The 18,104-nt window shown below is 41.2% G+C and overlaps 1 pseudogene; it reads right to left on the bottom strand.

Moving 5' to 3' along the window:
* Positions 1-317: 317 nt before the first annotated feature.
* LOC116888187 lies at positions 318-1,963 on the bottom strand (annotated as a pseudogene).
* Between the last annotated feature and the right edge of the window lie 16,141 nt (positions 1,964-18,104).

The following is an 18,104-nucleotide window of genomic DNA, read 5'->3' as shown; positions in this document are numbered from 1 at the left end:
AGGGTGGTCAATAAATGGATTCCTTGCAAGAAGGAATGTTTCATCGGGTGGTCTCTAGCACTAAGGGAAGTCAGCCCTGGCCTAAGCCTTAGTACTGCCCATGGAAAAGGAAAACACTAGCAGAGAATATGCAGATGACAGATGAGCCCCACCGCTCTAACCCTCCCATCTCCATCTCCCCATTTGCTGCCCCCAAAGTCTGCACATGGCCTTCTTCTAGGACAGCTCGGAGCCCCAATGCAGGTGTGAAAAAGTCGAGGCTGATGGCTGTGGAAGTCTCCACATGGATCGTGTCCATCTGTCTATGTGCTGGGCTATCACACCTTGGCCTCCAGCATCTCCAGGAAGAGTTTGTGCAGAGGCATTTGGCCCTGCAGTTTCACACTATAGAAGTGCTGTGTGGCTATGGCTGCTGTCTGCCACAGCAGGGGACCTCCATGGCTCCTCATGGTACTAGCTCAGCTCACAGTCCTATAATGCCTTATGCAGAAGGTCCTGAAGCTTCTGCACAGCCTCCAGGTCCTCAATGTACACTGAATTGATTTGGCAAGGGTCAGGGCCTTGAGCATCACAAGCTCTTCCTCTTCTACCTTGAGCTTCTTGTACCTATGTACCAGCTGAAGGGTGGCTCAGCAAAGCTCCAGCAGCCCCACCAGTGGAGAATGCTCCTCATCCATCATATAGTCCTCTGCATATGCCAGTTTGTCATTGTAGGGCAGTGAGTGGTACACGGTGCCCAGGATGAGACTCCCCATCCCGGCACTCTGCAGCAGGCTCATCTGGTCCCCAAGTGACAGACTGGAGAAGTCTAGGATGTTCTTGGCTCAGCTAATGAGGACCACAAGCTCCTGAGCTGCCAAGTCACAGAGTAGTGGTCAGAGCCTTGATATCTCCCTCAGGTATATCACCTGGAGGCATAGCATACACTTGTCCAGCTCAGCCACCAGTAAATAGGAGACAATCTTAGTCAATGACTTTTTAGCAGGTAGGGAAATCTGTAAGCTCAGGTAGGGACTCTTCTCCAAATCCAGCTGTCCCTTGTGCTTCTGGCCACCTCCAAGCACTTGGTCAGCATGCACACTTTTCTTCAGCATCCCACTTTGAGGCATTTCCTGAATTGGCAGACCTGACAAAACTTTTACCTCTGTTTGGTGATCTCACACTTGTTGGTGGCTGGGCAGCTGTATTTGATGTTTCTTTGAATGGTTCTCTTGAAGAACATCTTGCAAGCCTTGTAGGAGGCCACTCCGTAATGGTAGCCAGAGGCAATGTCCTGGCACATGATGTACAGGGGCTTGTGGATGGTGTTTAGCATGTACTAGCCCTTGACGGCCAAGTGCTCTGTGATACCAAATTGCTCTGGTGGCAAGGGTTGCTTCCAGCCCTGCACCTGCAAACATAGTCAACACATCCAGACCATTGGCACAGGCCATGCCAAAGTCACCAATGGCATCAGGCGAGCCTCTGAGGCTGTGGTAGCTGGGGGTATCAATGCCTGAGGACAGGCTGTGTCTTGATGAAGGAGCTGCAGCGAGAGTCCAGGTGCCTGTCTTCAGATGAGCCATCAGAAATTTGCTTTTAAGGTGAGTAGAAGCTAAAAGAACCAAAGAAGGGGATCATTATAGACATCCCCTACCATTCAGAGGTCAAACTCCATTAGAAGAGCTGGTAGCTGTCGTCATGGCTTATTGTTTGGCAGGAGAACACTGGGCTCTGCCAGAGTCTTGTTCCAATGACAGTCTAGCTAGATAGCACATAGCCCCTCCAGTGTTTAGCAGCTTCAGCAGTTACCATGGCCAGAAGCTTGAAACCTGCCCTGTCTTGCCTGGAGAGTGGGGAGAAGGAGCCTTGAAGATTTCATCACTAACCCACCATTTCAGAATCAGAAATAACACTGTAAAATCCAAATCTATTCTGTGTACCAAGAGCTAAGAAAAATCCTGGCCAGCACCCTTACCTCCATTGTGATCTTGGGGCAGTCTTTTCCCTAACTCCTCAGGCTATGACACATATATCAAGGTCCCATTTTCATCTGAGCCACTGCATCAGGAGCTGGGAGAATGAACATTGCAACCCTGATGCTCCAGGGCTACAGCTGAGTTCCACAGCTCCAGAAAACAGCTGCAAAACCTATTGATACGCACATTCTCTTAGCCTGATCAAGGGGAGGTTTCCTCCTGACTCTGCAGCCACCAGTGGTGAAACAGAGCCTAAAGTTCCCCAGTTTCAACAATGAATGTGCATGGGCATGTGGGAAGGTTGTTACCTAAGCCATGAAGTGTAACAGATATAAGAACTGATCCGCCTAATATCTCCCTATCCACCTAACTTCATGTTCTTCCCCCATCTCTCCCCTCTCCCTGTCTCTGTCTTCCCCTGTCTCTCTCCCACATCTCTCCAATAAAATCCAGTTTGTGTTTCCCAACTGCTCTTGGCCTGCCCTGGAACACGGTCAACATACCAAAGATCACACGTTAGAAGGCCGACAGCCCCTATTCACTCCTGCACTGGCTGGAGAAGTGTAAGATGATATCTTGAAACTGGTGCAGAATGTCTCCGCATCACTCATTTGTCCTTGGGGATGGACAAAGGGCTCATATAGTCTTTAGGTTCAGTACTCCATTTCTTAAACCTAGAAAAAATTCACAGCAAAAGCACAGGCATACAAGAAACAGGACACCTACAAAGAACAGTAATTCTTCCAAAAGAGGCAGGAGTTTGAAGGAAATCTAAAAATGCTCAGAACAGACTTTAAAATGGTGTTTCCAAGGAAACTCGGTGAGATACAAAGCAGATAAAGACAACACAGATAAAGAATACAAAGGTGAGAAAAACAACTCAGCATATGAATGAGTAATTCACCCAAAAGATGAAAATTCATTGAAAAGAACCAATCAAGCATCTTAGAATCTTGAATACATGAAATAAAAAAAAAATACAATAGCTTCCTTTACTAAATAGAACACTTGGGAACGAACAGGAAAGAATTTCAGAATTTGAGGACCATCTCAAATTAAGCAACTTACACAATGATGATGGAGGAGGAAAAGAAAAATAAAATTTAAGAATACAATCTCTTTACTTATGAGAGAACTGCAGAATGTAAAGAAGGGAGGAAGATATTAAAAATCTATTTTATTGTGGCTTCCCAAATTTTCAAAGTGATACTGACATACAGTTCCAAGAAGCCCAAAGACCCTAACAAAATTCTATTTAAAAACTTCAAGGCAGGTTGTGGTCAAAATATTATAAGGACTGGAAAAGAATGGGCATGTAAAATATTTGGTAAAATATTTGACTACCATTCATGTCTAGAGTTAGATCTAGTGTGGTGGCATTTCTCTGTGGTTTCAGCACTTAAAAGGTAGAAGCAAGAAAACAAAAGTTCAAGGTCACTGGACCAGTTGGATGACTAGGCAGGTCAAGAAGAGTAGCCAGAATTCAATCCCAAGAACCCACACGGTAGAAAAAGAGCCAACACTCACAAACTGTCCCTTGCTATCCATATGCATACTGCCCACACATGTGCAGCACACACCATAATAAAATGCAAAGAAAAGTTGAAGGTTAGCTAGAGAAAAGCTTTAGGTTGCACATAAGAAAATTCTTAGCAGAAAACTTACAGACCAAAAGGCAACAGGAAGATTATTCAAATTACTGAAAGAAAATAACATTTCCAAACAGGAATTTAATATCCAGCATAACTATCTTTCAAAAATGAGGGAGAGGGTGCTTGGCAGGATGGTTTATGGGTTAAAGCACTTAACAGTATGCCTAATGACCTGAGTTCAATCCCCAGACCCATATGTTAGCAAGTCTCTGCCATAAACTGTTCATTGTTCCCCATATGAATATGTGAATAGGCACGCATGTGCACACGTGCGTGCGCATGCACATGAGCACACACACATACTTAAACACAATGAAAAAAGGAATGAATGAATAAATGGAATGGAAAAACTCAAAAATAAGTTGGAGAAGTAAATGCCTTTCCAAAGGAGCAGAAAAATAAGAGAACTCATCATGACCAAACTATACTGACTAGGAATACTTCAGGGGCACTACCACCAAAACGGATAATAATTACTGTCATTCTTTGTTATGGACAGTACCTGCCTGACTATTTCTGTGTCATCCTTTAAAGTTAATCTAAACATTCTGCACTCTTCTGCCCTCTGCAGATACTGCACACATGTGACCAGACACTCATGCAGGCAAAATACTCATACATATTTATTTTTTATTGGTTATTTTGTATTTACATTTCAAATGTTATTCCCTTTCGTGGTTTTCCATCCATAAGCCCCCTGTCCCCTCCCCCTCCCCCTTCTTCTATAAGGGTGCTCCTCCTTCCCCAATCACCCCCTTCTTGCCTTTCCACCATGACATTTCCCTACACTGGGGGGTCCAACCGTTGCAGGACAAAGGGCTTCACCTCCCATTGGTGCACAATAAGGCCATCTTCTGCTACATATGCAGCTGGAGCCATGGGTCTGTCCATGTGCATTCTTTGGGTATTGGTTTAGTCCCTGGAAAATATGGTTGGCTGGTATTCTTGTTCTTATGTGGTTGCAAGCCCCTCCAGAATCTTCAACCCTTTCTCTAACTTCTCCAACAGTTGCCCTGATCTCACTTCAGTGGTTAACTGTGAGCATCGGCCTCTGTATTTCTCTTGCTCTGGCTGAGCCACTCAGGAGACAGCTATATCAGAATTCTGTCAGCATGCTCTTCTTAGCTTCATCAAAATTGTCTAGGTTTCTAGGTTTGATGGTGCTCTCTCTCTGTCTCTCTGTCTTTGTCTCTGTCTCTGTCTCTCTCTCAATATATATATATATATATATATATATATATATATATATATATATATATATAATATTTTCTGTATCCATTCCTCTGTTGAAGGGCATCTGGGTGCTTTCCAGCTTCTGGCTATTATAAATAAGGCTGCTATGTGCTATGAACATAGTGGAGCACGGTTCTTTTTATATGTTGGGGGCATCTTGGGTATATGCCCAAAGAGGTATAACTGGGTCCTCAGGTAGTTCATTCAATTTTCTGAGGAACCTCCAGACTGATTTCCAGAATGGTTATACCCATTTGCAATCCCACCAACAACAATGGAGGAGTGTTCCTCTTTCTCCACATCCTCGCCAGCATCTGCTGTCCCCTGAGTTTTTGATCTTAGCCATTCTAACTGGTGTGAGGTGAAATCTCAGGGTTGTTTTGATTTGCATTTCCCTTATGACTAAAGATGTTGAACATTTCTTTAGGTGTTTCTCAGCCATTTGACATTCCTCAGCTGTGAATTCTTTGTTTAGCTCTGTACTCCATTTTTTTAATTGATTCTTTATTTTATTTTATTTTGTTTTTTTCCATCTTTATTAACTTGAGTATTTCTTGTTTACATTTCGATTGTTATTTCCCTTCCCAGTTTCCGGGCCAACATCCCCTGTACTCCATTTTTAATAGGGTTATTTGGCTCTCTGGAGTCTAACTTCTTGAGTTCTTTGTATATTTTGGATATAAGCCCTCTATCAGATGTAGGATGAGTAAAGATCTTTTCCCAATCTGTTGGTTGCCGTTTTGTCCTAACCACAGTGTCCTTTGCCTTACAGAAGCTTTGCGGTTTTATGAGGTCCTATTTGTCCATTCCTGATCTTAGAGCATAAGCCATTGGTGTTTTGTACAGGAAATTTTCCCCAGTGCCAATGTGTTCAAGGCCCTTTCCTACTTTTTCTTCTATTAGTTTAAGTGTATCTGGTTTTATGTGGAGTGTCCTTGGATCCACTTGTACTCTCAAGCTTTTGTACAGGTGATAAGCATGGATCCATCTGCATTGTTCTACATACCCAGTCCTAATCTCAACACCATTTTGTTGAAAATGCTATCTTTTTCCACTAGATGGTTTTAGATCCCTTGTCAAGTATCAAGTGACCATAGGTGTGTGGGTTCATTCTGGGTCTTCAATTCTATTCCACTTTGGTCAATCTGTCTGTCTCTGTACCAATACCATGCAGTTTTTATCACTATTGCTCTATAATACAGCTTGCGGTCAGGGATGGTGATTCCCTCAGAAGTTCTTTTATTCTTGAGAATAATTTTTGCTATCCTGGGTATTTGCTTTTCCAAATGGGTTTGCAAATTGCTATTTCAATTTCTATGAAGAATTGAGTTGGAAGTTTCATGGGGACTGCATTGAATCTGTGAGATTGTTTTTCAGCAAGATGGCCCATTTTTACTATATTAATCCTGCCAATCCATGAGCATGGGAGATCTTTCCATCTTCTGAGATCTTCTTCAATTTCTTTCTTCAGAGGCTTGAAGTTCTTATCATACAGATCTTTCAATTGTTTGGTTAAAGTGCCACCAAGGTATTTTATATTATTTGGGACTATTATAAAGGGTGTCGTTTCCCTAATTTCTTTCTCGGCTTGTTTCTCTTTTGTGTAGAGAAAGGCTACTGATTCTTTGAGTTAATTTTATACCCAGCCACTTTGCTGAAGGTGTTTGTCATGTTTAGTAGTTCTCTGGTGGAACATTTGGAGTCACTTAAGTATACTATCATATCATCTGCAAAGAGTGATATTTTGACTTCTTTTCCAATCTGTACCCCTTTGATCTCCTTTTGTTGTCTGATTGCTTTGCCTAGAACTTCAAGAACTATATTGAATAAGGAGGGAGAGAGTAGGAAGACTTGTGTAGTTCCTGATTTTAGTGGGATTGCTTCAAGTTTCTCTCGATTTAGTTTAATGTTAGCTACTGGTTTGCTGCATATGGCTTTTTACTATATTTAGGTATAGGCCTTTAATTCCTATTCTTTCCAGGACTTTTATCATGAAGGGGTGTTGAATTTTGTCAAATGCTTTCTCAGCATCTAATGTAATGATCATGTGGTTTTTATCTTTCAGTTTGTTTATATAGTGGATCACATTGATGGTTTTCCATACATTAAACCATCCCTGCATGCCTGGGATGAAACCTACTTGATCATGATAGATGATTGTTTTGATGTGCTCTTGGATTCGGTTTCCCAGAATTTTATTGGGTATCTTTGCGTCGATATTCATAAGGGAAATTGGTCTGAAGTTCTCATTCTTTGTTGGATCTTTGTTTGGTTTAGGTATAAGGGTAATTGTGGCTTCATAGAAGGAATTTGGTAGTGCTCCATCTGTTTCAATCTTGTGGAATAGTTTGGATAGTATTGGTATGAGGTCTTCTATGAAGGTCTGATAAAATTCTGCACTAAACCCATCTGGACCTGGGCTCTTTTTGGTTGGAAGACCTTTAATGACTGCTTCTATTTCATTAGGAGTTATGGGGATGTTTAAATGGTTGATCTGTTCCTGATTTTACATAGGTACCTGGTATCTGTCTACGAAAATGTCCATTTCCTCTAGATTTTCAAGTTTTGTTGAATATAGGCTTTTGTAGTAGGATCTGATGATTTTTTTGAATTTCCTCTGATTCTGTAGATATGTCTCCCTTTTCACTTCTGATTTTGCTAATTTGGACACACTCTCTGTGTCCTCTCGTTAGTCTGGCTAAGGGTTTATCTATCTTGTTGATTTTCTCAAAGAACCAAGATTTGTTTCTGTTGATTCTTTGCATAGTCCTTTTTGTTTCTACTTGGTTAATTTCAGCTCTGAGTTACTTCCTGCCTTCTACTCCTCCTGGATGTATTTGCTTCTTTTTGTTCTAGAGCTTTTAGGTGTGCTGTCAAACTGCTGATATATGCTCTCTCCTGTTTCTTTCTGCAGGCACTCAGAGCTATAACTTTTCCTACTAGCACGGTTTTCATTGTGTCCCATAAGTTTGGGTATGTTGTACCTTCGTTTTCATTAAATTCTAAGAAGTCTTTAATTTCTATCTTTATTTCTTCCTTGACCAGAGGAATTGAATAGAGCCTTGTTCAATTTCCATGTATATGTGGGCTTTCTTCCCTTATTGTTCTTGAAGACCAGCTTTAGCCCGTGGTGGTCTGATAGGACGCATGGGATTATTTCTACCTTTTTGTATCTATTGAGGCCTGTTTTATGACCAATTATATGGTGAATTTTGGAGAAAGTACCATGAGGTGGTGAGAAGAAGGTATGTCCTTTTGTTTTAGGATAGAATGTTCTATAAATATCTGTTAAGTCCATTTGGTTCATGACTTCTCTTAGTCTGTCTATATCTCTGTTTAATTTCTGTTTCCATGATCTGTCCATTGATGAGAGTGGGGTGTTGAAATCTCCTACTATTATTGTGTTAGGTGCAATGTGTGCTTTGAGCTTTAGTAAGGTTTCTTTTATGTAGGTAGGTGCCCTTGTATTTGGAGCATAGATATTTAGGATTGAGAGTTCATCTTGGTGGATTTTTTCTTTGATGAATATGAAGTGTCCTTCCTTATCTTTTTTGATGAGTTTTGGTTGAAAATCGATTTTATTCGATATTAGAGTGGCTACTCCAGCTTGCTTCTTAAGACCATTTGCTTGGAAAGTTTTTTTCCAGCCTTTCACTCTGAGGTAGTGTCTGTCTTTTTCTCTGATGTGTGTTTCCTGTAGGGAGCAGACTGCAAGGTCCTCATTGCATATCCAGTTTGTTAATCTATGTCTTTTTATTGGGGAGTTGAGACCATTGATGTTCAGAGATATTAAGGAATAGTGATTGTTGCTTCCTGTTCTCTTAGTATTTGGAGGTGAGATTATGTTTGTGTGCTAGTCTTCTCTTTGTTTTGTTGCAAAATGATTAGTTTCTTGCTTTCTAGGGTGCTTGCCTCCTTGTGTTGGGCTTTACCATTTGTTATCCTTTGTAGTGCTTGTTTTGTTCAAAGATATTGTGTAAATTTGGTTTTGTCATGGAATATCTTGGGTTTCTCCATCTATGTTAATTGAGAGTTTTGCAGGATACAGTAACCTAGGCTGGCATTTGTGTTCTCTTAGCGTCTGTATGACATCTGTCCAGGATCTTCTGGCTTTCATAGTCTCTGGTGAGAAGTCTGGTGTGATTCTGGTAGGTCTGCCTTTATATGTTACTTGACCTTATTCCCTTACTACTTTTAATATTCTTTCTTTGTTTTGTGCATTTGGTTTTTTGAATATTATGTGACAGGAGGACTTTCTTTTCTGGTCTAATTTATTTGGAGTTATGTAGGCTTCTTGTATGCTTATGGGCAGCTCTTTCTTTAGGTTAGGGAAGTTTTCTTCTATGATTTTGTTTAAGATATTTCCTGGTCCTTTGAGCTGGGAGTCTTCACTCTCTTCTATACCTATTATCCTTAGGTTTGATCTTCTCATTTAGTCCTGGATTTCCTGTATGTTTTGGACCAGTAGCTTTTTCCATTTTACATTATCTTTGACAGTTGAGTCGATGATTTCTATGGAATCTTCTGCTCCTGAGATTCTCTCTTCTATCTCTTGTATTCTGTTGGTGAAGCTTGTATCTTCGGCTCCTTGTCTCTTCTTTTGGTTTTCTATATCCAGGGTTGTTTCCATGTGTTCTTTCTTGATTGCTTCTATTTCCATTTTTAATTCCTTCAACTGTTTGATTGTGTTTTCCTGGAATTCTTTCAGGGATTTTTGTGACTCCTCTCTATGGGCTTCTACTTGTTTATTTATATTTTCCTGCGTTTCTCTAAAGGGAATTCTTTATATCTTTCTTAAAGTTCTCCATCATCATGATCAAATGTGATTTTAAATCTAGATCTTGCTTTTCTGGTGTGTTTGGATATTCAGTGTTTGCTTTGGTGGGAGAATTGGGCTCTGATGATGTCATGTAGTCTTGGTTTCTGTTGCTTGGGCTCCTGTGCTTGCCTCTTGCCATCTGGTTGTCTCTGGTGTTAACTTGTTCTTCTATTTCTGACAGTGGCTAGACTGTCCTATAGGCCTCAGTGTCAGGAGTGCTGTAGACCTGTTTTCCTGTTTTCTTTCAGCCAGTTATGGAAACAGAGTGTTCTGCTTTCAGGTGTGTAGTCTTTCCTGTCTACTGGTCTTCAGCTGTTCCTGTGGGCGTGTGTCCTGAGTCCACTAGGCAGGTCGCTTGGAGCAGAAAAGTTGGTCTTACCTCTGGTCCCACAGCTGAAGTTGCTCCTGGGGGGCTCCTTTTGAGCTCTCCATGAGGGCGGCAACCAGGAGGGCCTGGGCCGCCTTCCCAGGGTCCCGGTGCACCAAGGTCCCATATGGCGTTCGGTGTTTCCTCTGGAGTCAGAAATGTGGGCAGAGTGTAGTCTCTTCTGGCTTCCCAGGCATGTCTGCCCCTCTGAAGGTTTAGCTCTCCCTCCCATGGGATTTGGGTGCAGGGAGCTGTTGATAGGGTCCCTTCAGGTCCAGGTGGTGTCTGGACCACAGGGGACCTGCTGCTTGAGTTGCTTCCTTTTGTTCTAGAGCTTGTAGGTGTGTTGTCAAGTTGCTAATTTATGCTCTCCCCTATTTCTTCTTGGAGGCACTCAGAACTATGAGTTTTCCTCTTAGCATGGCTTTCATTGTGTCCCATATGTTTTGGATATGTTGTGCTGTCATTTTCATTAAATTCTAAAAAGTCTTTAATTTCTTTCTCTATTTCTTCCCTGCTCAAATTATCATTAAGTAGAACACTGTTCAAATTCCATGTATGTGTGGGCTTTCTGTCTTTTTTGTTGTTATTGAAGACCAGCCTTAGTCCGTATCTCGGTTTCTCCATCTACTTTAATTGAGAGTTTTGCTAGATATAATTGCCTGGGCTGGCATTCATGTTCTCTATGACATCTGCCCAGGAACTTCTGGCTTTCATAATCTCTGGTGAGAAATCTGGTATAATTCTGATAGGTCTGCCTTTATAGGTTTCTTGACCTTTATCCCTTACTGCTTTTAATATTCCTTCTTTTTTTTGTGCATTTGGTTTCTTCACTATTATGTATGTGGCAGGAGGAAATTCTTTTCTGGTTCAATCTATATGGAATTCTGTAGGCTTCTTGTATGTTTATGGGCATCTCTTTCTTTAGGTTAGGGAAGTTTTCTTCTATAATCTTGTTGAAGATATTTACTGGTCCTGTACGTTGGGAGTCTTCACTCTCTTCTATGCCTAATATTCTTAGTTTTGATCTTCTCAGTGTGTCCTGGATTTCCTGGGTGTTTTGGGCTAGTATCTTTTTGTGTTTTACATTTTTGACATTTGAGTAAATGTTTTCTATGGTATCTTCTGTGCCTGAGATGCTCTCTTCTATCTTTTGTATTCTGTTGATAATACTTGCATCTATGACTCCCGATCTCTTCCCTAGGTTTTCTACCTTCAGGGTTGTCTCCCACTGTGATTTTTTTTTTATTTATTTCTATTTCCATTTTTACTTTTTCTCATTTGAGAGGTTTATTTGGAAGGGGAAACAGAGGAGGCAGCTTCTGGGAAAGGGAGAAGAGAAGAGAGAAGGCAGGGAGAATGAGGTTTTTCTCAGGCCCATGATGCATGCCCAAAGGGACATGGAACAGAGGCCATGGTGCCTGTACAAAGGGACAGAAACAGGAGTGACATGGTTGCCTCTTGGGCCACTAGAGATAATGAGTCTCGTCACTCCCTCGAGGGTTGGCTATTAAGATGCCTGATTGTCATGAAGTCACTTCTAGATGTCAGTGGGATGAATCGCAAGCTGGCCAGTCTCTGGATCTTTGTGGTTTTACACCTCTGAAAAGTGGTATTCTATCATGTTAATATAATAAGGTATAATTGTTTCACCATCAATATATCCCTCTCTGTTTGACTCATTTAACATTTCGTCACTCTCTGAATCACGACTACTGCTCAACTGTTTTATTTCCTGAAAACTAAAATGAGGGGTTTGTGACTGTTTTAAATAGGTTCCTGTTATTTAGAGATAGGCATTTAGGATTCACTCATTCCTTTGTGTGGCTCTATAGCTCATTTCTTCATAACTCTGAAGAATTCCAATATATAAATATACCAGCGTTTGTTTACTCGTTTTTATGTTAAAGACAGCTTGGACACATTCATCTTTGGTGGTTATGAATAAAGTTTCTCTGAACGTTCATGCATGGTGTTTGTGTGAACTTGCTTTCAAACAAGTTTGGATGAATGAGGCATAGATTGAGAACACAGCTGCTGAAATATCTGCTGAGAATGTGTCTTTGTTAGAAACTGACAAATTCTCTTTCTGTTGCTTCACATTGTCACTAACATTCAGTAACATCTGGTGTGCTGGATTTGAGATAATTCAATGAATTTGTCCTGACATCTGATTGTTGTTTTAGTTACAGCTCTCTACAGAAAAGTAAGGACAGCCATCTCTTCACTGTCGTTCCCCAACCCCCATCCATCTAGCATGCTATCATTTTTAAATCCTGGATGGTTTTGTTCAATTTCTTCACCATTTTAGTTGTGTATTCCTATAATTCTTTAAGGGAGTTTTTGTGTTTCCTTTTTAAGGGCTTCTACTTGTTTACCTGTGTTCTCCCCTATTTCTTTAAGGGAGTTATTTATGTCTTCTTTAAGTCCTGTATCATCATCATGAGATGTGATTTTAAATCCAAATCTTGCTTTCCTGGTGTGTTGGGATATTCAGTATTTGCTGTGGTGGGAGAACTGGGCTCTAATGATGCCAAGTATTCTTGGTTTCTGTTGCTTAGGTTCTTACACTTGCTGCTTGCCCTCAGGATGTCTCTGGTGTTAGTTTGTCTTGCTGTCCCTGACAGTGGTTTAACCCTCCTCTATGCCTGTGTGTCAGCACTCCTGTAGACCTGTTTTCTTTCAGCTGGATCTGGGAACAGACTGCTGCTCCTGGGTTTGTGTGTCCTGAAGCCTCCAGGCGGGTTCCTTGGAGCAGAAGAGTTGATCCTACCTCTGCTCTCAGGTGTGTAGGTGCCCCTGGCAACTGGCTTTCAGCTCCTGGTGCAGGCAGAAACCCAAAGAGTCCTGCCCCTGACTGGTCCCAGGTCCCTGTGCCCTGAGAGTAGAGAGGGCAGTAGGCAGGTTCTTCTTGGGTCAGGAATGTGAGCAGAAGTAGTTGTCTCCTCTGAGCTCTCAGGATTGTCTGCACTTCTGAGAGTCCAACTCTCTCCCCCACAGGATTTGGGTACAGAGATCTGTTTGACCATTTTAGTTCCTGATGCAGGCAGATACCACATATTTGTTTAAAAGTCAAAAAAGGAAGGAAGAACACTTGTAAGTTTCTAAACAATAAATATTTTAAAATGTTGATCTATCGCCAGAAAAAAAGATCTAATTAGTAATTTTAAATCCCACAAAAAAGAAAAGTTCAGGGCCATGTCAAGAGGTAAGAAACAACCCTTGTCTGAGGGATGGGGCCACCCACCCATCTCAAAAAAACTTTAACCATGAATTGCTTCTGTCTAAAGGAAATACAGGGAGAAATACAGGGACAAAGAGTGGAGCAGGGACAGAAGGAAAGGCCATCCAGATTCTGCCCCACCTGGGGATCCATCCCATCTGCAGCCACTAAACCCAGTCACTATTGCTGATTCCAAGAAATGCTTGCTGACAAGAGCCTGATATGGATGTTTCCTGAGAGGTACTACCAGAATCTGACAAACAGGTGAATGCTCGCAGACAACCATCTGACTGGCATGGGGACACCAATGGAGAAGTTAGGGGAAGGACTGAAGGAGCTGAAGGGGTTTGCAACCCCATAAGAAGAACCATAGTATCAAACAACCAGACTGACCCCCACCCAGAGCTCCCAGGGATTATACCCCCAACCCCGGAGGGACTCATGTCTCCAACTACATATGCAGCAGAGACTGGCCTTATCTGGCATCAGTGGGGGGAGACCCTTGGTCCTGTGAGGCCCAATGCCCCCAGCATAGGAGAATGCTGGGGTGGTGAGGCAGAAGTGGATGGTTAAGTGGGGGAACACACTCATAGAAACAGGTGGGAGGAGAGATGGTACAGGGGGTTTTGAAGGGGAAACTGGGAAGGGTGATAATATTTGTAATGTAAATAAATAAAATAACCAAAAAAATTAAAATAAATAAAAGTTCAGGGCCAGATTAGTTTGAAACGTTTTTAGGATTAGAAGATCTGCACTGTCGATACCCACACCGACAAGGCACCGAGAACCGGGCGTAAGCCTGTGGGATTAAAAAACACACACGCGCAGGTTATTCATGTTAAGAAAGAATGCCCACTCTGTGACTTTATTTTCTGAATATATACCCCAAGTTGACCAAGTGGAAAAATCTGGGAAGCACAGTGGGAAACACTGGCTTAAGGCTTCGGTAACCAAAGACTGAATATATGCCCCCAGTTTTCTGGGGAGAAATCCAGGAAGACCAGCCTAAATCTCAAAAACAAAAGACTGGGAAAACAAAAGGCAGGAACGAATAGACCAACGCCCAGGTGTGTTGTTACCAGGCCAGACTGCTCCTTTGTTAGGAATAAAAGGCTTCCACATGCATCAGCAGGGCTCAGCAGGGGTCAAACCCTGCAAGGGACCCAGAAGGGTCTGACAAGGGGGTAAAACACTGCAGGGGACCCAGGAGGCTGTGACAAGTCCCCTTATTTTATTTTTTTTTATTAAGAAAGTTCCCCTATATTCTATTTTAAGCAGTGCCTGTCTTAGGACACTTTAAGTTATCAGACCTCTTTCCTGTCTCTGGAAAATTCTGCCAGTCTCAGAATTTCCTGTCTTAAGGGAGGACTGGTCCCAAAGAGTTGCCTGTCCTTAGCTAACTGCTTCTTGTGAAGGCTGAGCCCAATTTGGGCAGAGGGATTGTCTCCTACCAAGGAGAACAACACCTGCTTAGTTACTGCCAAGGACTAGGAGTGCTGTTTGCACATGTGATAAGAAACACAAAGCAGACTACTGCAGTGCCCTAGGGCCAAAACTTGGAGGGCCATAACACTGAGGGCCATAGTCAAGCCGTTTCTGTATTAAAATTTAGAATTCCCAATCGTCAGCAACTACTCCAGTAAGTTTACCCACTGTGCTTGCCTAACAATAGATTTGGGGAGGGTAACTCCAGACACTGCAGACTCAGTGGCTGCAGCAGCAATGGCTGCTACAATAGCAGTGAAAATGCCAAAGTCTTTCCCAAGACAGCTCAGGATCAGCCATCCTTTTCTGGAACAACCGGCAGGCAATGGAACCATGCTTAAGATCCTTACAACCAGGGCAGAGTTCCCTGGTCTTCAGCAGCTTCATGCAGATGGCATTCCTGTGAAGCTACAGACTGCAAAATGGCAACACCAGTCACAGCAGCAACAGCCACCAGGAATGAGGAGGGGCAGGGGTAACGGTTGGAGTCCGGTCTTCTCCTCCCACATGCAGCAGTGCACAAAGGGTTGAAGTGCAGGCCATGGTGGGACAGGTCATGCAGCAGCGGTAACAATGACTGCAGCAATGCCAAAATCTCCGTGATGACAAAAGATGAGGGGGAATCCTCCATCTTCCTCTAAGAGCACAGGAATGACTCCAGGGACCCAAACCACGGGAGCTGAATCTTCATGCTCTCAGGATCATCATGTTTCACCAGCCACTCTGGCAGCTGGCACACTCCTGCAGCATCCTGTAGGAAAAACACAAACATGCCCTCTTCCCTGTATAAAATACCTAAACAGGATCATGCCATATGCCAATATGTGGAGCCTCCCATTTCACCTAAGCAGAAGTATGCCTTGTTGTATGGTATCATAAACACTCAGAGAGTTCCTTGACATCCAAATTTTAAAATTGAAATAAAAAGAGCATTATTTAAATAATTGTATAGCATACAAGGATATAACTCCCCCTTTTATTTATTAAGATATTGTTAAGATATTATTTATTAAGATAAGTCCTCGAGGATTAGCACTATTATGTGATACAGGAAGAAATTGAGGACACTGAGGACTTGTATTTATAATTTGACTTGTATACCAAATTATTGTCTCCAGCATTATTGTTTTGGTGATATAAAGAATGAGATTGTTTGACTAATTGTTCCTATGTAAGGCCTATAATCTGCCTGGTATCATTGCCCTCCCTCGCAAAGGGGTCTAGGCAATCCAGTTTGAGTTCTTAAATGATCTACAAAGGAACAGTACTTAGTGCTCTTAACCACCAAGCCATCTCTCTAGCCCCTCACAAACTTTATTTACATAAACATAAGCATTAATTAGAAATGTCAAATCATGTAAATATTGTCCAGATTCAGCCTCACTTAGAAATCCCTGGGCTGGCAGGGCGAGGATGGGAGTTGAGAGTAAGCAAATAGAGTCTTCCTCTTTTTGTGAGGGTGTGCTATCAACTCCATTACCATTTCCACAGAACTAGATATGAGTCTATGATTTTATTTAGTTGTCTGAGTCAGAGCACTCACTGAAAGGACAGCGAGTTGTCAGACATTCACACTGAAATCATCACTCACTGATTTCATATAGAAAACTTGCCTCAATAAAACATAAGTAATTGTAAAATTTGAGGGTAGCAGTATCTAAAAAAGGAAAAATTTTTTAATCAATTGCCAACCACAAGTCACACATTGGCTATCAGTATACAAATTGAAAGCTTGATTTTTTTAACATTTAAAAAACAGTGGCTACAGCACGTAATTCAATAATCTGTGCTGAAGCAAAGGGAAACTCAAGAGAATAAACATGTGATTTAATTATATATGTTGTCTTTTCATTAGATGAACCATCTATAAATACAGTAAGTGTATTTTATATGAGCTGCATGCACAAATTTACCGGAAATATAAAAGCATGCATAGAGTAAAATTATCAATTTTGCCTGAAAAGTTTGTATATGTAATAGGCCAAATGTCAGTATTTTGTAATAATCAATTAATTGTTGTTTGGAATAAGGTATATTTCACCAGGTTTCTTTTTAAAATACTTCCATGACTCTAGCCTACAATTCTGTATCAACACAACAAAATATTTATCTCCAATGAGGATATCAAACAAAGGCTTAAGTCCTTTGGTAAGGTGAGGTACTTAGCCAATTAACATATCCTTAGAAGCTTAAAATTAGTTTCAAATATTAAAAAGGAATATTGAATCTTTTCTGGAGCAACAGTTACTCTCCAAATATTAAAGCTCATTGTGAGAGTAAAGGTTTGTAGTAAAATTTCCATATACACTGAAAGATTTAAAGTCCTAACTTCTTACATTGAAGCAGCGACAAAATTACATAATATAGGGCTATTAACCATTCTCTTGTAAAATTTTTTAATGACATCACTTCATGGGCTCTCTAAAATTATACGCAAGCTCACTAAATGAAAACTCACAATCACCAGGACGTAAACAAACTGCATAAAAACAATCCTCTAAATCTATCTTGAAATGGCAGTTGAAGTAAGCAAACAGGCTGTAATGCTCTCACAAGTTCTAAAAGCTCATCAATCCTTTGTAAATTCTGTAACAATCTCTACCTGTTTGATTTTTTTCTTAATAAACAAATAAGTTTGAGTTAGTCAATGTAACACTGGCAATCCTTAACCACAATCTTTACGTTCTCCTTGTAACCCGAGAACACAACCACAACTTTGGAAAGCAAAACTCAACCTCCAACAAATAATCTAGTCTCCAAAATCAAGTCTGTCCAAAACACTGAGTCTATCCTTCATGCTACAAAGTTTGATTGCCAATTCCTACATATGAAAGCACGATGGTGCGGTCTCCAATATCTCAACAAAGACATTGCCCTAAAATCTTTTAGAAGCCTGGTTTCTAGGATAAGAATTCCATAAAAATATTATCCCTATTTAGACTTGTTTCCCTAGGTTGACTCATGCCACATGTTGTCTAGAATGACTCCATCCAAATCACCAGTTTCAAGCCAACTTTCTGTTACTAATGTTACAATTTTTTAACCATATACAATAACTTAAAAGCCAATAGTCCATAACCAAGGCATGTAGAGTATATTTATACATTTAAAACCAATCAGAAACAAAATGAAGTAGCTACACATATCTTTAATATTTAGACCTAACACCATTTTTACTTATTCTAGCTATAATTTTAAGAGAAGCACCTTGTCACCTCCTAAGTTTAATAAAAAGTCATGGATTTTTCTAAGAGAAACAGCCATCAGCTCCCTTACCATAGAAGCTGAGGAGCAGCTGGCACCTTTAAGATCAGCTCGTGCAGATACTCAGCCCCTGGGCAGCTTCTCCAGCTGACCTAGGCTCCTA

This window comes from Rattus rattus, chromosome X (assembly GCF_011064425.1).
Source record: "Rattus rattus isolate New Zealand chromosome X, Rrattus_CSIRO_v1, whole genome shotgun sequence".
Lineage (NCBI taxonomy): Eukaryota > Metazoa > Chordata > Mammalia > Rodentia > Muridae > Rattus > Rattus rattus.
The sequence above is the reverse complement of the archived record's forward strand: the minus strand, read 5'-3'. Positions and strand labels throughout refer to the sequence as shown.